Source organism: Cervus elaphus, chromosome 20 (assembly GCF_910594005.1).
Source record: "Cervus elaphus chromosome 20, mCerEla1.1, whole genome shotgun sequence".
Lineage (NCBI taxonomy): Eukaryota > Metazoa > Chordata > Mammalia > Artiodactyla > Cervidae > Cervus > Cervus elaphus.
Window position 1 is genome coordinate 99,977,260 of NC_057834.1, and position 27,079 is coordinate 100,004,338.

The following is a 27,079-nucleotide window of genomic DNA, read 5'->3' on the forward strand; positions in this document are numbered from 1 at the left end:
AATCTAGGCTTTCTGTAAATATTTCTCAGTGGTCTGTTAAGAAAAAAAAAATAGAGCATTGCTTTTAAGTTCATATTTTTGCTGGGTAATGAAACTCTTTTTAAGTGTTTGCAGTATGTCATTCCATACCCAAAAGTTTGTGAGTCTAAGCTAACACGTAAGGCTACTGACTTAAGAACCCTATCTCAGTAAACACTGAAATTAATTTTATAAATCCTAGATGAACTAATGATGCTACAGACAGCTATAGAAACTATTCGGGCTCTCCTGCATACGTGACTTATATTAAGGGGAACAACATCCTTTAAGTCTACAGAGCTTTCTGGAATGGAAGCACACAGTAGACACTAATAAAATTAAAAATCTCACATGAAATTCTATTATAAAGAAAAGACTCACATATTCCTATCATATTTAGAATACATTTTTATATGTTCATACAGAACTCCTAGGGAGACCACATAGTTTTATTATTATTATTATTTGAGTAATTTTATGTGTGACACTCACACTTGAAGCAGAAAGGGGAATAAACAGAAGAGAGATTCCAAGTGGCTGGAACCACTTGGCGCAGATGCACATTTCAAAGAATAGGTGTTTTGTTTATCCCCCACATATGGTTACCCTTCAGGGAAACCAGGGGTTAAAATTCAATATCCTGTATGTCACACTTAAAAAGCCACAAAACCACTGGAGGTGACTTCCTCCATTTTTTTTTTCACACTCCTCAGAAATGTGCAGACCAGAATTGAGGTGTTTTCAGTAAAACTCATTTCAAGCCAGACTCACACATGCCTTCCCTCCTTTCTTCCTCAATTTTGCCAAGCTGCTTCAACACAAAGCACCTCCTCATTGACTCTCTATAGTGTGTCTGAAACACCCCCTCTTCTCTATTTCCTTCCAGAAAAGCACTTCATCTAAGGAAGCTTTTCCTGAAGTGACAGAACTCTCCCGTTCTCCCTCCAGACCTCTTGTAAAAAAGTCCAACCACTTCCTAATTCCTCAGGCTTCACCACCCTGGTATCTTCCACATCAGAATCCGTGGTTCTCAGTAATTAAGATTAGACATTCACGAGGATGGTGGGGAGTGAGCTCAGCAGCTTGTGTGGAGCATTTTGAATAGACTGATGTACAAAACAACTGTGGGATGGTAAGTTACATTTCTCTTTCAGGAAGAGGAAAAAAGGGATCAGATGTCCACTCACAAAGAAAAATAGTAAGGATAGAAGTGAAGCCCTGAAGAAAGAGGAAAACTCTTCAATGATCTACCAAGTAAGTGCCATCTCCACAACTCATTCCTTGTCTATTATACAGAAAGAGCACATACATGCTCCTAGAGTCGGGACAAGAGTGAGATGTCAGGGACTTCTCTGGTAGTCCAGTGGCTAAGACCCCATGCTCCCAATACAGGGGACCCTGGTTCAATCCCTGGTCAGGGAACTAGATCTCACATGCTGCAACTAAGAGTTCCCATGCTGCAACTGAAGATCCTGGGTGCTGCAACTAAGACCAAGCACAGCCAAATAAATAAAAATAAATATTAGAAAAAAAAATAGTGAGGTGCCAGTGACTGGCCAACGGATATGGCAGGATCTTACTCCCCTGCTTTCTCTTATTCTGGTCGTTCACGATATTTTTAAGGTAAAAAGTTAAATTTTGAAGTAAATGAAAATTTGCTCCTTCCCAGATTCTTCATCCATTGTCAAGGCTTTCTTTATGCCTCCTTTGAGAGCCTTCTTATCCCAGTAACTAAGGCAGGAGGCACAGATGTCAGAGTGGGTTAAGGATGGAGGCATCACAGCGCAGCTACTTATCGGTACAGCCAAAGGAAAGGATCAGTGCAGCTCAGGCTGGCCTCCACACTAGAGCTCCGTGGCTCCAACACCAAATCTCATGCTTGGTACCTAGTAGACTCTCAGTAGATACTCAGAGGAATGGAAACCAAAGTGCCTGCCCAAGCAGCATGCAAATATTGGGTATCTGGAGGCTGAGGATACATCTGGAGCACTGAGGAAACAGCACCAGCTTTGGAGTGAACCTCAGGCATTTTGACTTTCTCTCCTACCACTTACTGCATGATCCTGGAACTCTATTTCCCACATCTTCAAATAAGGAGAATATCTATCTCATAAAGTTATAAAGGGGCTAAATGAGATAAAGTATATAAAATATCTCCATGATGTGTGTGTGTATATGTTAGTCACTCAGTCATGTCCAATTCTCTGTGGCCCTGTGGACTGTAGCCCATCAGGTTCCTCTGTCCATGGGATTCTCCAGGCAAGAATACTGCAGTGGGTGGACATTCCCTTCTCCAGGGGATCTTCCTGAACCAGGGATCGAACCCTGGTCTCTTGCATTGCAGGCATTTATCATCTGAGCCACCAGGGGGGCCCCATCTCAGAGGATAACCAGTTCTTAGTAGGTAATCAGTACACAGAAGTATAATTATTAGCGACAATCAAAGGAACCCCCCAAACCTGGTTTGTGAGGATAGGGAGGAAAGAAAAGAGAGAGAGAAGAACTGCAGATTCAATAAGAGGTTTCATAGTCCGAATCAGTTCCATAATTATCTGGGCCCAGTGAAAAATGGAATGCACAGTCCCTTGTTCAAAAAGCAGGAAGAAGTGCTGTGAAAGGTCTTAAAATGTGAAGCTTTTTTCTTTTTTCTGAAGTTGCTCTTTCTCAACCTATCGTGGAGGTCTTGTTGTTTTTTCTAAGTAAACTGCTTATTATAAAATAGTTCTAGGTTTACAGAAATATTGCAGAGATAATAGATACTTTGTATCTACCCCACATCCAGGGTTCCCTATAGTTAATATCTTAAAATGGCACATTTGTCACAATTAATGAGTGGCACAGTATGTTTCATTTACTCTTTAAAATCATGTTACTTCAGGCAGAGGGATATCAGGAGGAGAGTGCAGACCCTTGTAGGACCCCAGAGACCCTGCAGCCTCTGACTTAGGGCACATGCACAGCTTACCAGTTGCTGGAGGGCACCTACCTGCCAACTTCCAAACTGTGTTTCATGCCCCAGGCCTGGGCAGGCTCTGGGGAAGTAAGACATTTCCCTTTGCCATGGTGCCAATGCCCCAAGCCCCAGAAAACAGGCTACAGCCTCTGCACAAGGATGCACTGGATACCTTGGTTGGGGTGGACAAGAGGATCAAGACATGGGCCCTGTCTCCTGAGGTACCACCATGCTGGCCCAGGGCAGGGACGGCTGCTCCCATGCCTCAGCTAAGACGTTGCAAGGCATCCATGTCCAACTAAAAGACTCTCTGCACTTGGAGAGGCCCTCCCTGGGACTGGACGGCAGCAGCGGTCCTGGGATGGGGGAGGGGGAGGGGTGCTGGAGGAGCCCCAGGGTGACAAGGATCAGGGAAACGGGTGCTGAGAATACTGCCAGGGGAGACAGGCAGGTGGCAGATGGGGCACAGCATGAGCCGATGCTCCAAGTCACCAGAATCTATGCTCCATTTTCCCATCAGACTTTACTCACAAAACAGATGAAAGATAAAATCGTCACAAGTTTCAAGACTGACTATAAGGTCCTTGTGAGTGAGGAGCCCTGTGCAGCTGTGTGGGTCACGTGCCCACAAAGCTGGTTATGTTCCTTTTCTTACAAAAGTGACTCTGGGAAGGAAGGATGCTTAGCACCTCATAAGCAAGTCTCAAGAGGATAAGAGCAGGTAATGGGACCATGTATGGTCATGGGGTGACCCTACTTGTCAAGAATTTTCAGAGGGAAGAAGGAGCTGGGAGAACCTCCCTTCTATGTTTCCCTTCTTTTTCTCTTTCACTTCAAAAAGAATGACAAAAGATTTACTTCCTTCTGTGGGTCTGATAAGTATTGCATTTGATGCTGAGAAATAGGAAGAAAGGATGAATGAATAACTATAATTAATATTAATCTGGTAATTATACATGGCATTCATAAAGCTCTTTCCTCAAAGGAGCGCCAGGCACACTACCCATTAATCCTTGCAAACATCTCTGTGCAATAAACACTGAAGAGGTATGACTATCTCTAATGCACCTTAAGGCACAACCTAAATCACAGGCTAAATTAACAGAGCAAGATTTCCGGGGCAAGACCATATCTTGGTCAATAAAATAGAGGATTCACTACAGGACTGGAAATCCATGCATTCCTGAAATTGCTGTGTCTACAGTGGCATCTTACCCTTGGGTCTTTCTATTTCAAATTGTGTAATTGCTTTCCTGAATGTTGTCATTTCTCGAGTCTCTTCTTCCCTTTTCTGATCCACCTAACATAGCTATTAGCAAAATATTTACTGTGCAATATTTACTCAGAAGACTGGCTTGGTTCTGGTCCCGCCTCTTGTTTCTGTGGGTAACCTCAGGCAAGTTACCTAAGTTTGCTGAGACTACATTTTTCTATCTGGAAAGTGAACATAAGAAGAATACTTACACTGTTCTCACAGGGAAGCTAAAATAGGAGAACTCACACAAAACCAGACTCTACCTTTAAGTTTAATGCACATTTTATAAATATCACATTTATTATTATAGAGTGGATATAGGTGCATTGGAGACAACTAGAAAATTATAGAGAAGCAAAATATTTGAAATGATAATACTATTGTTATTCCCCTGTGTATACCCTTTCATGTATGCATGTATATAGTCAAAAATAGACAACACTTGGAATTCCCCAGTTGTCCAGTGGTTAGGCCTCCATGCTTTCAATGCTAAGGGCCCAGGGTTTGATCCCTGGTTGAGAAACTAAGATCCCACAAGCCATGCAGCATGGCCAAAAAGAAAAAAAAGAAAGGAAAATAGGCAACATTGTACAAACTGTTGTGTAACATTTTTCTTTTTCAGTCAATGATCTCCCCTCTTCTGCTTTAATAATTTTCCAGCTCAGCTAATATTTAGCTCATATTTCAGTATTCCCAGTTTTTTTTTTCATGCAAATTCAGTAGAACATGTGTGTGTATGTCTATGTGTGCTAGAAGAGAGGTATTGGATGGGAGAGACGTAGAGAAGGGCACAAGGAAAGGGCAATGAGAAACCTCAGCCTGGCCACAAATAGCAAGCTGCTCAGAGCTGGAAAGCAGGGAACCAGATTTTGAGCTGTGATGAAGTCAATGGTCCAGTTGGTAACAGACTTCAGATGCCCTAAAAGTTGGCCCCACACTCTGTGCAGGAAAGCAGGATCTTATTACTGATCTCTGGGAAAAAATCAAGATGGAGGGCCTTTACATAATTATATCATTTGGCTTAGAAGCCCTCGGAATGAGGGTTTCTCAATACAGATGAGAAAACTGGGTCTCAGAGAGGTCCCAAATTCATATAATTAGCAGATGAAAGCATCACAATACACCCCCAGTATAAATTTTCTATAAACTGTATCTAAATGCAGTTTGTTTTTTATTGAGATATGATTGGCATACAAAAAAGCTGGACATGTTTCATGTATACCTTGATGAGTTTGAAGATAAGTAAATACCTGTGAAACTATCACCATAAATAATCTCATAAACTTAACCATCACCTCTAAAAGTTTCCTCCCTCCTTCTTTGTGTATGTGTGTGTATGTACACATGTGTGATAAGAACATTTAAAGAAGATCTATCTTAACTAATCTTTATATGTATCATACAGTATGCTTAGCCATAGGTATCATGCTATATAGCAGGTCTCTAGGATTTTATTCACTTTGAGGATCTGAAACTATATACCTTTTAATCAACACCTCTCCAATCCCCGTTCACCCAGCCCCTGGTAACTACTACCCTCAGCTTCTATGAATTTGAGTATTTCAGATTCCTGATATAAGGGATCATTCTAAATGCAATTTTAACACAGCTTTGTAGATATCAGAAACCAGCCTGTCAAGATTCCGAGACTTTCTACCCCAACACAGGGCATAGAAAAGAAATATAAATAACCTTTTGTTTCTCTTCCCTGATAGCTCAGTTGGTAAAGAATACACCTGCAATGCAGGAGACCCCAGTTCGATTCCTGGGTTCATTAAGATCCCCTGGGGAAGGGATAGGCTACCCACGCCAGTATTCTTGGGCTTCCCTTGTGGTTCAGCTGGTAAAGAATCCGCCTATAATGTGGTAGACCTGGGTTTGATCCCTGGGTTGGGAAGATCCCCTGGAGAAGGGATAGGCTACCCACTCCAGTATTCTGGCCTAGAGAATTCCATGGACTATACAGTCCTATACAGTCTATACAGTCCATGGGGTCGCAAAGAGTTGGACACGACTGAGCGATTTTCACAGTTTTGTTTCTCTGCCTCACATAGTCAGACTCTTTTCATTAGAGAAGGTGGTACTATTTTCAAAATTGTGTGGTGGTTAGATCAATCAGAACAATTGCTACAGGCAAAGACAGAGAGGAATCTCATGAATGTAAATGTTGAGTAAAAGAAACCAGAGGTTAAAAAGCACATAAAATGTGATGCAATTTATATAAAATTCCAAAGAGGCAAAAATAAATCTATGATGTTAGAAGTCAAGATAGTGGTTCCCTTGGAGGGTTAGCAACCAGGCAAGAACTGGAGGGGAACTTCCATGGGGCTGGCAATGATGTACTTCTTAATCTAGATACTAATTACAAGAGTCTGTTCACTTTATGAAAATTCCCTGATTTCTACACCTGTGATTTGTGTACTTTTCCTTGTCTTCTTGATGTTTTGTGTATATATTCAACAGATAGGCTCACCTAGGGAAATTCCAGTTTAAAAAAAGAAAAAAATAAAAAGGAACAGGGTTTCTAAAAAGCATGTTTCCTTTCCTTTCATTGAACCATAGCAATGGGTAGAAACAGAATTTGAGTAAATCACACGCAGCTGAAAAGGATATTGGTTTTGACATTGCATAGACCAGGATGCTCTTACCAACTTAAAATTCGGGGGAGCATGTTGATGTTTGGCCCGGCTGTCTACAGAGCCTGACTCTACAATTCATTTACTAGTGCTGTGACCTAGCCTTGAGAATTAAGTGAAGCAAGGCATGCCAAGGCTTTGATATGGAGCTTAGTACCTGCCAGGAACATTTTCCTCTACCCCAACTGCCCACAAGCCTCTACCTTGTCCTGGCCACTTTCCTGAGGGTGTGTGAGTATTCCATCACTCAGTTGTGTCTGACTCTTTGTGACTCCCTGGACTGTAGCCTGCCAGGTTCCTCTGTCCATGGAATTCTCCAGGCAAGAATACTCTAGTGGGTTGCCATTTCTTCCTCCAGGTGATCTTCCTGACCCAAGGATTGAACCTGGGTCTCCTGCATTGGCAGGGGGTTTCTTTACCACTGAGCCACCTGGGAAGCCTGTTGCTGAGAGTAGATGGCCATATATTTGATAGCTGAGTTGGTAGAGTTTTGCTCTGGCCCTGGGGTTTAGTGGTAGGGGAAGACATATAAAATGGCCATGAAATCCTAAAGTCTGCCTCTAGATGCATGATCTTAGATAGGAAACTGGTCCTTGATAGGTTAGAGCTTATTGGTTTTCACTTCTAAAATAAAGAACTTGCCGAATTTGTCATTCTGCATTCACCCAATCCCAATTGACACACCCAATTAGAGGACACTTAGATGTCGAGAATTGTATAAGAAATTCACTTGTTCACTCATTTATTCCACAAAATATGCATTGAGTGTCTAGCACACCCCAAGCTTCCTGCTAGGGCCACAGCAATGAAGAAGAGGTGTTCATTGCACACTTTTCCATCTTCAAAACTCTCATTCTGTAAAACTGGGTGCCTTATCATCTTCCTTCTCTCCCTTGCTCCCCACCCCTAGCTTGTACAGTGCCTTTGTGAAAATCAGAAAAACTTGTTTTCTCTTAGCAGACATAGCCCTTGAGCAGAAAGCTTGGGAAGTGAGGCAAGGGCTGAGTTTCAGCCCCCTTCACCACCACGCTGAGTACCTTTGATCAGTACCCAAACTACACAATGACCTTTTGCAATGATCCAGTGGCACATGGATGTCAGGGCAAGCTAGCGTGAAGCTTGCCCTGGTCACAGCAAAGCCTGCACTTTGAACCTCAAAACAAAGTAAACTCTTGATGTTGAAAGGAAAGCATCCCAAGACCTCCACATTGAGAATATCATTAAATAACTGAAATAACATTAAGCAAGCCTCCATAAAATAACAATAAAATTAATTTGGTAGACTCACTGTTATGTTTAAATGCAATTTTCGTAGATAAAATTTCTAAAGCAAGGGCTCCCTTGGGAAAAAATGTTAAAGAAGTCCTTGATGGAGAAAATTCTAAAAAACCTTCTTCTGATTCTTGGAAGTGAGAAGTGTGTATGAATTGGATTCTCTACATCCAGCTAATAACTAGCTTTTTCCATAAGATTCTAGCCCTGTAGATGTCTTTCCTAGGTTCCAAGGGGTTTGAAGTTAGCAGACTGTTTCACTCCTTGTTTCCTCCACAAAATGCAATAATTATTCATTAAAATGTAAAAATATTTCACGTATGAAATGAGTGAAATGAGCCTCTTTTTTAATTTAAAACAGTTTGATTAGGGCTATAAGCCTATTTGTTTAGTGGTCTTGGTTAGATGAATTAACTAAACATCACAATTAACAATAGCTTTTCTTTTCATTAAGTCCAAAGGTAGATATTTTCTTTTGATCACTCTTTGGTAAATGACATGCACTTGTGTCAGAGTGCAACTTTTCCAGAAGGCTGTTGATTTAAACTTGAATAAAACATTCTTAGAACAAACCCCAGGAACTGGAGAACACTCACACAGTTCTTCCAAAGGCTATCCGTGAGCCCCAAATGGCCTTTCTTTAGGCAGGACTTCGTTAATGTGTCTTTACAAACATGAGGGACTTTGCAATTGCACGTGACAGGGATTTCACTCTGGGTGGATTCACGGAAGAAGAGGTTCACTGCCCTCAAGGGAAAGCACAGTGAAAAGTAGGTCATTTTGATGCTGATCTCCTTAGCAAACTCCTCTAAGACTATGAGTTAAAAAAAACACCAGTCACAACTAGCTTTTGTATATACAACTTGACAGTTTACCAAGTGCTTTCACTTGCAGATCTCATTTTTTCCTTGAAAAATAAACCCCATGAGATAGAAAGCATTATTATTATGACATAGATTTTCCATTATGCATGTGAGAAATTTGAGGCCTGGAGATGTTTAATAATTTACTCAAAAAAAAAAAATAATTTGCTCAAAGTCATCTGATAAAAGACAGAGAGAGAGAGATGAGAGATGAAGAGGGAGGGAGAGAGAACAGAGAAAGGAAGGCGGCAGAAGGAAAACCAAAGTTCTCTGATTCTGAATTCCAGGATCTTTTCGGCTAAGCCATGAGGTCTGTTACAAACAAATGGCCCAACTTTCTATTCTTTCACCCCAGGTAAGATTGCACAAGGAGAAACTGTCTCTGACGTGCCAGCCTCATAACTTCATTCCCTTTCAGTGTCCTTACCCTTGCCAAAGCCTGATCTCCAGAAGGACTCTGACTTTGGCTTTACTTACCAATGAGAATCTGTACTCATTCAGGTAACAACATGTACCACCAATGTGAAAGGGTGCCCAAGGAACTTAATTATCTACCCATGTTAGTGTTAAAGGCAATGATACAAGAAAGCCTTCAGTCATAGAGGTCAGTTGGTGTCCAATTATTTTTCTAATACAAGAAATATTTATGAAGAATATGTGCTCATTCACTTCAGTTGCATCCTACTCTTTGCAAACCTATGGACCATAACCCACCAGGCTCCTCTGTCCATGGGATTTCCCAGGCAAGAATACTGGAGTGGGTTGCCATGCGCTCCTCCAGGGGATCTTCCCAACCTAGGGATCAAGCCCTTATCTCCTGCATCTCCTGAACTGCAGGTGGATTTTTTTTCCACTGCTGAGCCACCAGGGAAGCCTGTTATGAAGATTTTAGAGTAGAAGTTAAAAGCCTGGTCTCTGGAACTAGACAGTCTGGGTTCATATTCCCTTGTCTAACCTTAGAGAAATTACTCCTTTGTGCCTCAGTTTCCTCACCAATGTAATGAGAATAATAATGATGTTTATATAATGGATTGTAGTCTTTAATTAATTAATAAATAAATGTAAAGTGCTTAAGACAGTCCATGGTATAAGTACCAGATAAATGTTGGCTATTGTTTGTTGAATATGAGACAACAAATATTTATGTAATGAGTGGATTTTTTGAGCACCTATTATGTGGTAGAAGGAAATGGCAATCTACTCCAGTATTCTTGCCTGGAGAATTGCATGGACAGAGGAGCCTGGCGGGCTACAGTCCATGGGATTGTAAAGAATCAGACACAGCTGAGTGACTAACACTTTCTTTCTTACATCATGTTATAGGCGCAGCATGAAACTCCAAGGGTACAATGGTGAATTTTATAAACATAGTTTTTGCTTACTTGAAGCCTAGATTCTAGCAGGAAGAGACAATTATACAAAAACTTATTGAATTACAATTGGAAAGGAAGTTACTGAAATTTTTAGAGTGTTCTAAGAATTTATAGCAAGGATAACAGGACTCAAAAGTTTGAGAAGTGGGATGTGATAGAAAGTTTAGGGAAAGCATAACTTACAAGATTTGATGGAATAAGAATTAGGTGCCAAGAGGAAAGAAAGCATTCCAAGCTGGAAAAACATCAGGGCATGCTCCATGGACTGAGATCTGTCCATGTGGCAGGAACACACCAAAAGAAAAAGACTGACGTGAGTTTAGATCAGGTTTTACATAGCTATGGAAGGCCACGGAGAGAAACTTGGAGTGGCCTAGCCAAATTTGCGTGTAAAATATATCACTCTCCGTGCAACCTAGAGAATGAACTTGAAGATGGGAATAACTGCAAGAAGGCTAGCTAAATAGTATTTGAAAGCTCAGGATATGGAGGAAGACAGCTAAGTTTACTTTCTGGCTCTGTCATTTATTTTGTTAGCAGTGTGAACTTGGGTGAGTTAATTTTTCTGAGCCTTAATTTCTTCATTTCTGAAATTGGGGGATGTATATCTTTCTGGTGGGGTGGTTATGAAGATTAAGTGAAGTAATTCACATTATAGCACTTAGAACAGTAACCAGCCTCGAAAGTATTCATGCCAGTTGCTAGTAATAACTTCTTTTATTGCCTTAACCTATGCAGGAGATAGTGATGGCTAAAATTACAATGTAGCATTGCAGATGGAGAGAGGCAAATGTATTTGAGATATTTATGAGCTGAAACTATATGATCCCTAGGATAGTGGTAATTGGTTGATGATCAAAACCCTCTGTTATCTCAGCTTTTCAGATCAGATGTGATTTCTGCCAGTGTATTTTAACTTTATTTTTCTTATACAAGTCCAACTCACAAGAGTACAATGAGAAATCAGAGACCAATGAATTCATTTACAAACAATAATTTAAAGGAAGCTTTTCATACCCTCTGGTCGTTACACATTCCTTGACATAGGAGACCAAGTTCTAATCATAAGATTGCTTGACAAATGTGAAATCAGAGCAGGGGAGTTGGCTGGATGGTTTAAAGGTCTGCTTTACTCAAGCCTGACACGCTTAGCTCAAGCGTTTCCATTGGCCTGACGCGCTCTTTCCAGCTGTCCACCTGGCTAACTCTTATCATTTAGGATTCAGCCTAGAGTTATTTCTTCTACAAAGCTTCCCATATTTTCTGAGGTTGGATTAAGCTCCCTTCCTCTCAGCTCTTGCAACTACCATGTTCAAGACTCTTATTTCCAACTGACCATGTCATTAGAATTCTTTCTCTTGGCTTATTTCACCCATGACTTCTTGAGAGCAAGGAACATATCTTTTTGGCTGCTCTTTAATGCAGCACAGTGTATCTTTACCGAGCAGAAGCTCAAAAGAATACTGCTTGAACTGCTGACTTGCCCAAAATATCAATAGATGGGATATCCACTGCCCAAAGGAATGGGGTCTTGCCTACTGAATATTACTGGAGAAGTATATCAGGAATTCTTGTTCTTGTTTCCTTTTTAATTAGTCTCCAAACAAACCACCTTCCTTTTGCTGATTTAATCAATGTAACCCCAATGCATAAGCTCCATTTCTTTTGCATGCATATTTTGATTAGATTTCTAGCTGGCTTATTTTAATATAGGGGATATTCTGTCTGTCAAAGGGATCTCTGCAAAATCACGTGCAGAATTAGTTATTTAACCCCAAAACAACAGCTGCAGGTGTCGATACACTAAGGAAAACTAGAATTCCAAATTGCTTTTGACAATTGTTGTATGGAAGGTACAAATAAAGTTTGGAGGCAGCACAGATAGATCTTAAAGACATAGGGGGAAGGAAGACCAGGAGAGACTTGGAGGCCAGGTAAAGACGAATGGATGGAATTCTGAGAGATGGAAAAACTGAGGTTAAGACAATAAACAGCATGAACTAAGGTATGAAATTAGAACCATGCCACACCATTCTGTCCTGTTTGGGAGAACAAGTATAATAGTCCTATTTGGTTAGAACCCTGGGTTTCAGCAAGGATGCAGAGTGGAACAGATTTGCAAAAGTATAGTGGTCAGGGCCAGATCTTGGTGAGCTTTTTATGCTAGACTAAGGAATCTGACTTTATTTGTCAGACAGTGGGGAGCCATTGAAAACTTTTTAACAGAAGAGTGGCACACAGTGGCTTATAAGTATCTCAATACCGAAGTCCAGTTGTGTAATGTTTTGCAGTTATAGATCTTTTTCAGCCGTACAGTCTTTTTAAATCCTCATCATGCCTTTTGAGAGATGTATGGTCTCTGTTTTAACAGGAAGAGACTGAAGTTTAGGGAGTTTAAATGTCTCACTCCAAGTCCTATAAGTAGTAAACACAGAACCCAGGGATTTGAGCCTAGGCTTTTTGTCTCAAGTTCCATGCTCTTGCTACTGCAGTGCAGCCTTTAAGATGAATTATTGATCTGATAGATGTAAATTGTAAGGATAGTAGGATGGAGAAGAGAATAAGCACTTGATAAATTATTATTATCAGGGATTATTATTTGCAGAAAAAGCTAGTTGGTAAGAAGAAAAGAGATCCCAAGCCTACTACATATGGTCTTGTCTAGTTGACAAAGAATTTTCAAGTGTGTTCATTTTCTTTTAGAAACAAAGTCATGGAATTTCTCTCAGTTTTTACAAATGGGATTACTGAGGCTCATCAAGGTGAGGGGACTTGCTTGAGAATCTGGAATGTCTGCACCATCTAGTATGGTAGTTACAAATTATGTATTGCTATTGAGCTCTCAGAATGTGGCTAGGTCTGCTGGGAGATGTGCTGCAGGTGTAACAAAGGCATTGGATTTCAGACTTTGTATAGAAAAGCCATGTCAAATATCTCCATAAAGTTTTATATTTGACATGTCAAGTTATCATATTTTGGATATATTGAGTTGAGTAAAATACATTATTAAAATTAGTTGCACCTATTTCTTTTTATGTGTTTACTAAAAATTTTTAAATTATCAATGAGCTTTGCATTATATATAACACCAATTGGATAGCACTGTTCTAGACCATAAAGCTATTGCCACTACTTGAATACTCCAAGGCCAACATTCACTCCCGCCCAAATGCTCACTTTAGAAGAGGTGGTAATAAGGATAATGATTGTAGTTATTATTTATCCACTCCCAAAGTTTCTAAGCACTATACATGCATGAACTACTTTAATCTTATCATAATTTCACAACCCATTATTTTATATATGTAATAGATCATTTTATTTTGCAGATGAGAAACAGAGAAATGCAGTAGCTCCCTGAGAACCACAGATTTAGTGGAGTCAAAATTCAGATTTAGTCTGCCTCTAAGGCTTCCCAGGTGCTGTAGTGGTAAAGAATTTGCCTGGAGTGCAGGAGACACAAGAGAAACGGGTTTGATCCCTGGGTCAGGAAGATCCCCTGGAGGAGAAAATGGCAACCTGCTTCAGTATTCTTGCTTGGAAAATTCCACAGACAGAGGAGCCTGGAGGGCTACAGTGGGAAAGAGTCGGACACAGTTGAGTGAGTGCACACTCGCGCACACACACACACACACACACACACACACACGGTCTTTTGGAAGGCTTTAGTGGCTGCCTCAGTTGGGTAAGTCCCAAGGAGACATTTGGATTGACTTCACTTTATTTGTGACCTACTATTAAGTCAAGTTGCATATGAGAGACTTTAAATATTATCTCATTTAATCTTTGCAACAACCCCGTTAAATAGTTACTAATCCTTTATTATAGGTGAGTAAACAGGCTTAATGAGACTGCACAACCTGCCCAAAGTCACACTAGGGACACGGGGGAACTCAGTTCATAATCCAGCCTGAACCTAAAGTTGATACTCCATCACTAGGCCAGTTTGTGAAAGAGCTTCACCTGAATCTCCTTGGGGGTGCTCCCTAGGTGAAACCCCCTGAGGTATTGAACCAGTCTTTCTGGGGTAGGCTCTGGGAATTTGTTCTTAAAATTGCTTCAGGTGACCCCCATCATTGGCCATCTTTGGCGATAACCACCCTATCTGAGTTTTTCATTTTCCTGGGCGTCTCACCTCTTCAGTCTCTCCTGGGAGCTGATGAAAACTTAGGGGAATAAAAGGAAAAAAGGAAAAGGAAACAAACAAACAAAAACAGTATTTCCCTTAGGCTACTTCAGTGGGGCAGACTACTCATCTCCCTGGGTCCCTGCTTCTTTCAAATCTTATCATCATCTGCCCTAAAAGGTGGGAGGCAATGACTTAATTAAGCAGACATAATCATAGGCTTCAGAGATAAAAACAACCAGTCCTCCTGAAGACATCCTTAGAAACATCTAAATAGTTCAGGGCTGTGTCTGAGATGAGAGAGGTGGGGATTTAGGAAGTGTAGAGGTGGGGAGGATGGGAAGAAGGAATGTAGTGGGAGACTCACAGGCTCCCTAGGTGATTTATGGATTCTTGGATGACTCCATAAGAACCACTGGATGTGAATGAAGGCACAAAGTGAATAAAACTAAGTGACTCTTGGGGGTTGGGGCTGTGTGTATGTATGTGCGTGGGGAGACGGGGGTTGTGTGTATGTGTATGTATGTGCACGCAGGCATGTACATGTGCATATGTGGTAGGAAAGTTAACAGTGTGTTTTCTGCAGCCTCGTTTGCAGGTAGATGAGCAGTTGCTTTATGTGACAGATTCAGAACTTCTGAATAGCACACAAATATAAAATTAGGCCTCAGGTTTCATGGCAACCCAATTGGACACAGTAGCAAACAAGAATTGTTTGAGAATCTGAGAAAGAAGCCAACATTGTGTGTGTCACAACTATCCTGCCTTCCTTTGACCAATTTCTCCTAATTTAGCAGTATTTCCGTTCCTACCCTAATTTCCCCTGGTTTGTAAACTACGTCACTTAACTGGACTCAGCTCCAGACTTTAGAAAAACAAAATGTTGTATTTCAGCAATGGTTTTTTTGGCGTTTCTGCCTCTAAAGAATTTTACTTGATTCCAATTTTTTCCTTTTGACTCTTGGAAGATTGTAGCTATCAGTTGTGTTTCCGTATTTCTCCTTTTCTAATGGAGTGTCTAACGCAGTATAATGCAGTGTTTGTTAAATGTGATTAAAGATTTCAGTGTCTGGTAAAAACCAATATTTACCAGGGAAATCCCGCCAACATAAATGCGCAGGCAAGGTAGAAAATATTGGCTCAATCTCCCCCTGGACACACACTTACAAACAAGGACTGTAGATGTTTTCCATGTCACTCTGACATTTCTGGACTCTTGTTTTGCCAGTTTCACACATGTATCCATTTAACACAGGTTCAGAACAGTCTTAAAAGTGGTATAATCTGGGTAATTGACTCCAATGTTAATTTTTTGAAGTTGTTTTCCTATTAGCTGAGGTTTCCTGTAGTTTGTTTTGTTTCTGCTCTGGTGGTTCTTCTAGCATTTATCACACACTGTCATGTAATTTAGTTTAAAAGGCTTCCTTGAATTATGACAACTAGTATTATTCGAAATAGTAAACAAGGGAATACTGATCTTTTACAAAGTAGATTATACCACAAAATTTATTTGCAGAAACATACAACAGACATTTTGAGATTAAATCAGTCTTGTTGAGTGATTGCTTTCATTTAGTAAACATTTACTGAATTGAATTTATTCACTGATTGAATTTATTGAATGAATGAAATACTGCTATACTTTGAATGAATTTCAAATAGTTGTAGTTTGGATGTGAAATTATTTTTCTGAAACTGAATAGCCTGGGCAGCCAGCAGACAGACGGCCCCAGCTGGCACCTGGCAACACAGCCTCAAGAGAAGGGCTGGAGAGGTGGGGAGTGAGTGAATTTCACATGGCCAGAGCTCAGGACCAAGCCTGCAGAGAAGACTTCAAACCGCATGTTCCTATACCACACTTCCTCTTACGTACAGAGGTCTGGGTCTGAAATGAGGAAGAGGGAATGACTCATCTACAAACATGGCCACTGAGACTGCTAACGGCAAGCCTTGAGCAGAGCCTGGTAAACAACAAGCACTTAATAAATGTGTGCCTTATAAACAAGTAAAATGAAGTGTGATGCCTATAATAATTTATAGATTCACTGTGGAATGTTCTGATTAAGACCTAGGCTCAAGAACAATTTCTACGTCTAGTCATTGAGATAAAATTCCTTTGGTTACTTTCTCTAACTCCAAATACTCAAGAGCTTATGCATCAAAAACTGAGGATCATGGGAAGGATGGATAAGGATAATGTTAATCAGAGCCACCACCAATTGAGAGTCTGCCTGAACAAAATATTTCTGATCTTCAAAACAAGCTTGTGAGGTAGAATTGCATTACCATCAATGTAAAGATGACAGAACAGGGAAATGATGAATGAGGCTGGAGAGGTGGCCTGAGCGTCTGAGCTCAATAATAGGCCCCAGTTGGGGCACAAAGAAGCAAAAGACAGGTTGTTGTTGTTGTCCTCAAGGAATGTGTGATCTGGAAGGGGAGCAGGGATGTTCAGGCACAGAAGGCAACCATCAAGGACGCACTGTGGGCTGTGGGCTCGAGGAGTTGGGGCAGCAAAGGCATGCTTGTGCTTTGAACAGAGCAGGTGCTTAATATAGGTTTGCGGTAGTGTGCTGCACTTAATTGAGTTAAAAGCCAAATAAAGGTAATCATCGATGAAAATATGTGAAGTCCAAAATGAAATGCAGGGGGTGTTGAGGAAAAATGATTAGAGAGTAAGGGGGAGCAGACTGTGAAGTGGAGGACTCTGGACTTGATGTAGGAGCAGCAAGGAACTCCTGGAGGCTCTTGAGGAGGGGAGAAACACAAGGAAAGAGGGAATTTAGGACAATTTGGCCAACAGGAATATGTAAGATGACTCTCAATGGGAAGTAGCTAGAGTTAAGGATCCCAGGAAGACCCAATTGTAGGGATATAAATTGAAAACAATCGAGGCTAGAAAAGGTAGTGACAACAGAATGGAACAGATGAGTTCTAAGTAACGTCTGGAAAAGAAGGAAAAAAAAAATATATGTATATATATACCATTCATAATAAGGCAAAAATGTATGTTGTTCTCAATAAGAGATGACCAGAGAGAGGAAGGTGTCCAAAAGGTTCCAGGGAGAGGAAGGTGGAGCTACAGTTTCTATTCTTGGAGTGGACATAAGAACAGAACCAATGACTGATATGAGGGAGTTAGGTTAGGTGGGGAAGTGTTAATTTGGACTGCTTGGAGTTTGATGTGATACTCATATAATTGTAAGGACTTGGGATGTGGACTAAGCTCCAAGCATGGATTGCTGCCAAGAATTATGAGCTGGGAATTGTGAGTACACACTCCCTGTCCATGACTTTCCAGGGCTTGTGTCTATCTTCTAATTGATTCCTAGAGAAAGATCAGTAACAAATATAAGATTCCTCCAGATTATCTCATCAACTCCTTGCTCTCCTCCACTTTCTCCTCCCCCATCTCCTCAGTTCCCAGTTGCAACACAGTCAAAGCAAAGAGTGATACAAGTCTTGGGTGATTTCTAGTTCTGTAAGGGATAAGCCCAAAGCAGGAGATTTCTCTCTTCTCAACATCTGCAAGGTAGAAGGCCAAGTTCTCCACAGAGAGGACCATTAAAGCTGGAAGAGGCCCAAGAGACCCATCATATTTAAACCAACTCCTTGGTTCATAGGTGATGAAACTGAGGCCAGGAGAATTGAACTGACATCTCCAAGATCATGCAGCCATTCCCTCTGTGAAACAGCAGGGACCAGTTTTGAATTTTTACAGAACCTATTGTTACCACTTTACTGTGTCTCATCTCTGACTGGCAACAGTTAAAGTACCATTCAATTAAACTAGTATTTATGGATACATAACAGATGTCAGTCCCCATGCTAGACACAGAGGATGCCAGAAGGGTAAATAGCAATCACTGACATTGAGGCACTTGCAGAAAAGAAAGAATGTTTTGAGAATAGGAGTAACTGCTTTTCCTTGTGTAGGAGTGGTAGAGGAGGCTTCCGGAAGGAAGCTATACCTTGGCAAGGTTTTAAAGGATGAATAGGAGTTTGCCTGGCAAGAAATAGAAAAAGAAAGAAATATACTTTATAAGAAAAAGGAATAGCATATATGGAAGTAAAGAGATGATACAATACACTGTTTGGCATTACTATAAGAGTTTAGTAGTTTTATCATAATTAAGGGAGAGAGGGAACAGCAGGAGAGGCAAGCAGAGCACTGCTTGGGATTTTAAAAGTATGTTTAGAGGGGGTAGGGGAGTGAAAAACATGAAGAAAACATCCACGAGGCCCCTGAGTGATATTCTCTAGAGTTATAGTTAGAATAAGAGATATATGAAGTGTTAGAGAGCAAAAGTCAGTAAACTTTAAAAAGGACCAGATAGTAATTATTCTAGGCTTGTGAGCCACATGGTCTGAGTTGCAAATATTAGATTCTGCTATTTATGCATGAAAACAGTCACAGATAATACAAAAACAGATGCATTTGACTGTGTTCCAATGAACCTTTATTTGCAAAAACAAGTATCCATCCCACGGGCCATATTTGCCAATCATTACTGCAGAGACATCCTGAGATACTGACATCACCTATGGGAGAAAGAACAAAGGCGTGCATCTTAATCCTTGCAACCTACAAATATACTATACTGCCCGGCAAAAGAGGATTAAGGTTCTTGATGAAAATAAAGTTGCTAATGGACTTCTCAGGTGGCACAGTTGTAAAGAATCCACCTGTCAATGCAGGAGATGCAAGAGACATGTGTTCAACCCCTGGGTTGGGAAGATGCCCTGGATTAGGAAATGGCGACACAGTCTAGTATTCTTGCCTGGAAAATTCCATGGGCAGAAGAGCCTGGCAGGTTACAGTCGATGGAGTCACAAAGAGTCAGACATGATGGAGCACACACACTGCTAACAAGTTAACCCTAAAATAAAAATATTATTTTAGGTTATCTAGGTGGGCCTAATGTATAAGCGTTCTTAAATGTGGAAGAGGAAGACAGATGAGTCAGTGTCTGAATGATGGAATGTGAGAAATATTCAACTGACCACTTCTGGCTTTGAATATGGAAGAGGGCCAGGAGCCAAGGAATGCAGGCAGCCTCTAGAAGCTGGAAAAGGCAAGAAGATGGATTTTCCCCTAGAGATTCCAGAGAGGAACACATCCCTGCTAAAACCTTTTAAGTAATGAAGTTTGTGAAATTTCTTACAAAGGCTGTCGATAACTAATACAATATGCACGTGAGCTAAACCTTCTAAACATTGTGGAGAAACTCTCCAGCCTCCAGAGTTAAGAACTCAGGTGTAACAACCGTTTCAGTGCCTCATTTAAAAGAAAAGGGAAGGTTAAAGAAATCTGGATTTGGATGTGGGGCAATTAGGCAATGCTTCAGGGAGTGTCTAGAATAAGGAGCCTCCTTTACACCAAACAGGCTTTATGGCTCTCTGTACAGGAGGCACTGTAACAAAATTTCCCTTGATTTGTGTTTCTCCGGGGGCTCCCAGACTTATACACTTGGGGATGTAGACCTCAGGAAAGAGAACTTGTGTGTGTGAGGGTGTAGGTGAAAGTCCCAGAGCAGGTCCTGTATGCAAGCTCAGAGTGGGGAAGTGGGTTGTCAGACATCAGCCCCTGACTTTCTATTCTGCCCGCAGCGGGCCACCCCCTTGCCCTCTGCTGTGCCACTGTACCATTTACGTCACAGGGAATACAGTTTGCTGCTCTGAAATGTGTGTTATGAGGGAAATGAGAACATGATGCTGATGGCAGTTGACAAAGGAAGCAGCAAGCCAAAGACGAGCTCGGGCAGGCCTGGCAGTGCTGGGAGGGGTCATTTCAGACACAGCCACCACTGCTGGGCACTCATAGAGGCAGGTCAACTGAGGTCCAGGGCCTCTGCCCAAGAGCCCTCTCAAACTGCCTTCTGTGCTGTGGGGGGAGGCCATGGTTCCAGCCTCCCTTCCACACTGCAAAAATCCTGAAAGCAAAGACTTCCTCAAGTAGCTGACACAGTGCCTTCTCCATAGCCAGGTCCCTGCCCAATGGCTACCTGATTAATAGTAAAAGCCAGGAGACAGTGAAGGCAAATCTCACAACAATAAGAATTCTCACCATAAATTTGGGAAGTACATTACAATGTACAAAACATCCTAACATACATGGTCTCAAATGATCCACTTATGGATGCTATGCAGTGAGGATTAGCAAACTTCCATTTAGCTGGAGATTCCCTGGTGGCTCAGTGGTAAAGAATCTGTCTGCCAATGCAGGAGACATGGGTTTGATCCCTGGGTCAGGAAGATCCCCTGGAAGAGGAAATAGAAACCCACCCAGTATTCTTGCCTGGGAAATCCCATGAACAGAGGAATCTGGTGGGCTACAGCTCATGGGGTTGCAAAAGAGTTGGATAGGACTTAGCGACCAAACAACAAATACCATTTTGTGGAGGAGGATCTGAATTTCACAGGCACTAAGTGACTAGGCTAACACTCCACAGCTTGAAGCTGGAGGAGTTGGGCCGGAACCCAGGTCTTCAGTGTCTTAAGATTGGGAGTTCATCTGCATCTCAGAATTGCTCCTCCTTCCCTGCCTTCTCTTCCTCTCTCCTTTCTGGAAACACTGAGTATTTACTATGGACCAGACAACATTGTCCAAGGCCCCATGGATATAAAGTTAACTAGGAAGGTTCTGGACCTGAAGAAGATCATAGTTTGGCAGGAGAGGCAGACACTTCATTGTGCAAACTGTGATACAACCTAAAACTAAGACACTTATTGAGTACTCTCTGTGCTATATACTATATGATTAACATTTAACATCGTATGATGTAGATATTTATCTTCTTTACTTTATAGGGAAGGAAACATAACTTTAGAGTCATTAAGTACCTTGTAATTTGTAGCCAGTCCCTGTTCTGCCTTAATTCCCCATCTCACACTCTTGGCCACTCTGCTATGCTTTGTCACCATAAGCACAAGCATAGCGCTCTAGGCCAGAGCAGTGAAAGAGCAGAGGAAAGATGGCTTGTAGGCCCAGAAGAATTAGAGAAGGACACTTTCGCTAGAAAGTGGATATGTGCATATATAGCAGCAGAGAGGAATGAACCAGGTCATTTAAAGATGATCTTTAAGTTTGATCCCTGATTCTAAAAACTGAACACGAGGAGAGAGTATCCCAGAAAATTGATACCATTTAAAAATATTTTTTCTGAGCAACAATCACATGCAAAGCATTATCTGGGGATTCCATGAGGAATCAGATTCAGGTCCAACTCTGAAGGACATAATCCTATATTTGCACTGCGAGAGGGGAGGTGAAACCACTTCTTAAGAGTGGTATGGGGTAGAAAAAAGACTTCTGAACTGGGAGCAGCGAACTCTGGATTCCAGTCCGAGTTTTCTCACCAGTTCACCCAGTAAGCCCCTCAGCCTCTCAGTTCTATTTCTGTAGCAAATCCAGTGTTGAAACAGATGATATCCAGGGCCTCTTCTAGCTCTGATATTCTACTATTCTGACTCATGAGGAGTAGAGGACACGAGCTTACCTGGAGCAGTAGGCTGGAGAGGGAGAGAGTGGTTCATCTCATCAGAAGTCATCCCATAGGAGGTGCCTTTGAAACCTGAATCTTGCCAGTGCCCACCAGCCTCATGGTCCCCTGCTTGTTCTCTACTCTCAACCTTGCAGAGGTGCCTCTAACTAATGAAACCACAAACCAGGATCCCAAGTGATCAACATTTTAAAGATGCCTTGTATACATCCATGGCACCAACTAGCTACTTGAAGGTGTTATAGTATTCTTATGCTGTTGTTATAGAATTACAATAATTGACTATTTACTGGGTGTATTCTAATGCGTAAGATGCCACGAGGAGTGTTTTGCTGACAATTATCTACTCCTCTTTCCAAAGGTAAGCAGTGTGACTATCTCTACTCTAGAGATGAATCTGTGGGTGGAGAAGGTTAAATAATTTGCCTGAGGCCACGGGGCAACCAGTCCAGGGCAGAGCCTATACTCCCACCCAGGACTGTCTGACCCCAAAGGCATAACCCTTCATTCTCCTGCTATATAATCTATGATGCTTCCAATCTGGGTATCCTTCTTTCTCTTTAGCATGCAAGGAGCAACTGAAAAGGCTGTAAAATGACCTGCACAAATCATACCAAATACTCACCTTACAGTTTGCAAAGTGCTTTCTCATAAATCCATCATCTGATTCTCATGGCAGCCAGAGAGTGAGATGGAGCATTATTTCCGTTTTATAGAAGAAAAACCTGAGTCTCAAGGGAAGTGAGTAACTTGGAGCTTTCTTAAACCTCCTTGCCATGCTAATCACGTACTCATCTAAATTTCTGAGGCATTATTTTTCAGAACATTGTGTCATGTATCCAGTTATTTATATTTGGATTGCAGCATGGCTAACATAGGGCCTTCCCGGAGAGAAACGACCAAATGGCAACTGGTATTTCCTTAAATCTTCTTCCAGGACTCAGTGTAAGTAATTTCCAAACAACTAAGAATAGTCCAGTGAATCCCAACCCTCATAATAATACATTTTTTTCTTTCAAAATGCCAGTACATTCATTGAACCCTATCCTCTTTACTGTGTTGACAATGTTTCTGTAAACTTCATAGAACATTTTGAGCCTGCTTTTCTGAGGATAGACTCTATGTAGTGCTATGGAATAGATCATAAAGAACTTTCTTATATATTTTATACAAATCACATCTAAATGCAATTTAGCAAGACTTTGTCTATATCAGACACATATCTATCAAGTCTTCCCAACTATATACCCCAAGAAAGCACATAGAAAAGAAAGGCAAAAAGAGGCGGTCCTAAGATTAGGAGAGGAAGACCACTTTCTCTCCAACAAATTCATCAAAAGATTATTTGAATGCTGAGCAACTTCCACAAAACAACTTCTGAACACTGGCGGAGAGCACCGGGCACCCAGAAAGGCAGCCCATTCTCTTTGAAAGGAGGGGTGTGATTACTAGCTTCATTGCTCTCTCCCCTTTTGACTATCCCTTTTCTCTCCTAGGTCACCTCCATCTCTTCCCTCCCCCTTCTCTTCTCTACTTAACTCTGAATCTCTCTGGGTGTTCTGGGCTGTGGAGAACACTTAGGTAACTGATTACTGGTTAGATTGGTCTCTCCCCTTTTGACTTCCCCTCTCCTCCTCCTGGTCACCTCTATCTCCCTCCTCCCTCTTCTCTTCTCTATGTAACTCTGTGGACCTCTCTAGGTGTTTCAGACTGTGGAAAACACATAGAGAATTGATTACTGACTAGATTGCTCCCTCCCCTTTTGATTTCCCCTCTTCTCCTCCTGGTCACCTCTATCTCCCTCCTCCCTCTTCTCTTCTACATGTAACTCTGTGAACCTCTCTGGATGTCCCTCACTGTGGAGAATCCTTTCACTATTAACCTATATGTTTTATCATCAGTGCTGTATGGATGAAGAAGTCTTGAGGCTGCTGTAAGAATAAGACTGAAAGCCACAGGCAGGAGGCTTAAATCCAAAACTTGAGAACATCAGAGAACTCCTGACTCCAGGAAGCATTAACCGACAAGAGACCATCCAAAAGCCTCTATACCTACACTGAAACCAAGCTCCACCCAAGAGCCCACAAGTTTCAGAGCAAGACATACCACGCTAATTCTCCAGCAACGCAGGAACATAGCCCTGAGCATTAAAATACAGGCTGCCCAAAGTCACACCAAACCCATAGACACGTCAAAACTCACTACTGGACACTTCATTGCACTCCAGAGAGAACAGATCCAACGCCACCCACCAGAACACAGATGCAAGCTTCCCTAACCAGGAAACCTTGACAAGCCACTCGTCCAACCCCACCCACAGGTAGCAACCTCCACAATAAAGAGGAACCACAAACTTCCAGCATACAGAAAGGCCACCCCAAACAGAGCAATCTAAACAAAATAAAAAGGCAGAGAAATATTCAGCAGGTAAAGGAACATGATAAATGCCCACCAAACCAAACGAAAGAGGAGATAGAAAGTCTACGTGAAAAAGAATTCAGAATAATGATAGTAAAGATGATCCAAAATCTTGAAAACAAAATGGAGTTACAGATACATAGACTAGAGACAAGGATTGAGAAGATGCAAGAAATGTTTAACAAGGACCTAGAAGAAATAAAAAAGAGTTGATCAATAATGAATAATACAATAACTGAGATCAAAAGCACTCTGGATGGAACCAATAGTAGAATAACTGAGACAGAAGATAGGTTAAGTGAGGTGGAAGATAGAATGGTGGAAATAAATGAAGCAGAAAGGAAAAATGAAAGAAGAATTAAAAGAAATGAGGAAAACCTCAGAGACCTCTGGGACAATGTTAAATGTCCCAACATTGAAATCATAGGAGTCCCAGAAAAAGAAGACAAAAAGAAAGGCCATGAGAAAATACTTGAGGAGATAATAGTTGAAAACTTCCCTAAAATGGAGAAGGAAATAGCCACCCAAGTCCAAGAAACACAGAGGGTCCCAAACAGGATAAATCCAAGGTGAAATACCCCAAGACACATATTAATCAAATTAATGAAGATCAAACACAAAGAGCAAATATTAAAAGCAGCAAGGGAAAAGCAACAAATAACACACAGGGGATTCCCATAAGGATAATAGCCAATCTTTCTGGTCTTTCAGACCAGAAGGGAATGGCAGGACATACTTAAAGTGATGAAAGAGAAAAACCTACAACCCAGATTACTATACCCAGCAAAGATCTCATTCAAATATGAAGGAGAAATCAGAAGCTTTACAGACAAGACGAAGCTGAGAGAATTCAGCACCACCAAACCAGCTCTTCAAGAAATGGGAAAGGATCTTCTCTAGACAGGAAACACAGAAAAGGTTTATAAACTCAAACCCAAAACAACAAAGTAAATGGCAATGGGATCATACTTATCAATAATTACCCTAAATGTAAAAGAGTTGAATGCCCCAACCAAAAGACAAAGACTGGCTGAATGGATACAAAAAGAAGACCCCTATATATGCTGTCTACAAGAGACCCACCTCAAAACAAGGGACACATACAGGCTGAAAGTGAGGAGCTGGAAAAAGATATTTCATGCAAATGGAGACCAAAAGAAAAGAGGAGTAGCAGTACTCATATCAGATAAAATAGACTTTGAAATAAAGGCTGTGAAAAGAGACAAAGAAGGACACTACATAATGATCAAAGGATCAATCCAAGAAGAAGATATAACAATTATAAATATATATGCATCCAACATAGAAGCATCACAATATGTAAGGCAAATGCTAACAAGTATGAAAGGGGAAATTAACAGTACATGATAATAGTGGGAGACTTTAATACCCCACTCACACCTATGGATAGATCAACTAAACAGAAATTATCAAGGAAACACAAACTTTAAATGATAAAATGGGCCATGTAGACTTAATTGATATCTATAGGATATTTCACCCCAAAACAATGAATTTCACCTTTTCCTCAAGTCCACATGGAACATTATCCAGGATAGATCACATCCTGGGCCATAAATCTAGCCTTGGTATATTCAAAAAATTGAAATCATCTCAAGCATCTTTTCTGATCACAAAGCAGTAAGATTAGACATCAACTACAGGAGAAAAAAAAACTATTAAAAATACAAATGTATGAAGGTTAATTTTATTCCAATCCCAAAGAAAGGCAATGCCAAAGAATGCTCAAACTACCACATGATTGCACTCATCTCACATGCTAGTAAAGTAATGCTCAAAATTCTCCAAGCTGGGCTTCAGCAATACATGAACCATGAACTTCCAGATGTTCAAGCTGGTTTTAGAAAAGGCAGAAGAACAAAAGATCAAATTACCAACATACACTGGATCATCGAAAAAGCAAGAGAGTTCCAGAAAAAAACACCTACTTCTGCTTTATTGACTATGCCAGAAACTTCTGCTTTATTGACTATGCCAAAGCCTTTGACTGTGTGGATCACAATAAACTGTGGAAAATTCAGAAAGAGAGGGGAATACCAGATCACCTGACCCGTCTCTTGAGAAACCTGTGTGAAGGTCAGGAAGCAACCATTAGTACTGGACATGGAACAACAGACTGGTTCCAAATAGGAAAAGGAGTACATAAGGGCTGTATATTGTCACCATGCTTATTTAACTTATATGCAGAGTACATCATGAGAAATGCTGGGCTGGAGGAAGCACCAGCTGGAATCAAGATTGCCAGGAGAAATATCAATAACCTCAGATTTGCAGATGACACCACCCTTATGGCAGAAAGTGAAGAAGAACTAAAGAGCCTCTTGATGAAAGTGAAAGAGGAGAATGAAAAAGTTGGCTTAAAGCTCAACATTCAGAAAACAAAGATCATGGCATCCAGTCCTATCACTAACAGTGGAAACAGTGGTTGACTTTATTTTTTTGGGCTCCAAAATCACTGCAGATGGTGATTGCAGCCATGAAACTAAAAGACGCTTACTCCTTGGAAGGAAAGTTATGACCAACCTAGATAGCATATTAAAAAGCAGAGACATTACTTTGCCAACAAAAGTCCATCTAGTCAAGGTTATGGTTTTTCCAGTGGTCATGTATGGATGTGAGAGTTGGACTATAAAGAAAGCTGA

At 41.0% G+C, this 27,079-nt stretch overlaps 1 protein-coding gene across 3 annotated transcripts in view; it reads right to left on the reverse strand.

Annotated features, from left to right (window-relative positions):
- PDE4B (phosphodiesterase 4B) overlaps window positions 1–27,079 on the reverse strand; it is a 649,316-nt gene that overhangs the window by 44,976 nt on the left and 577,261 nt on the right. The window lies entirely within an intron of this gene.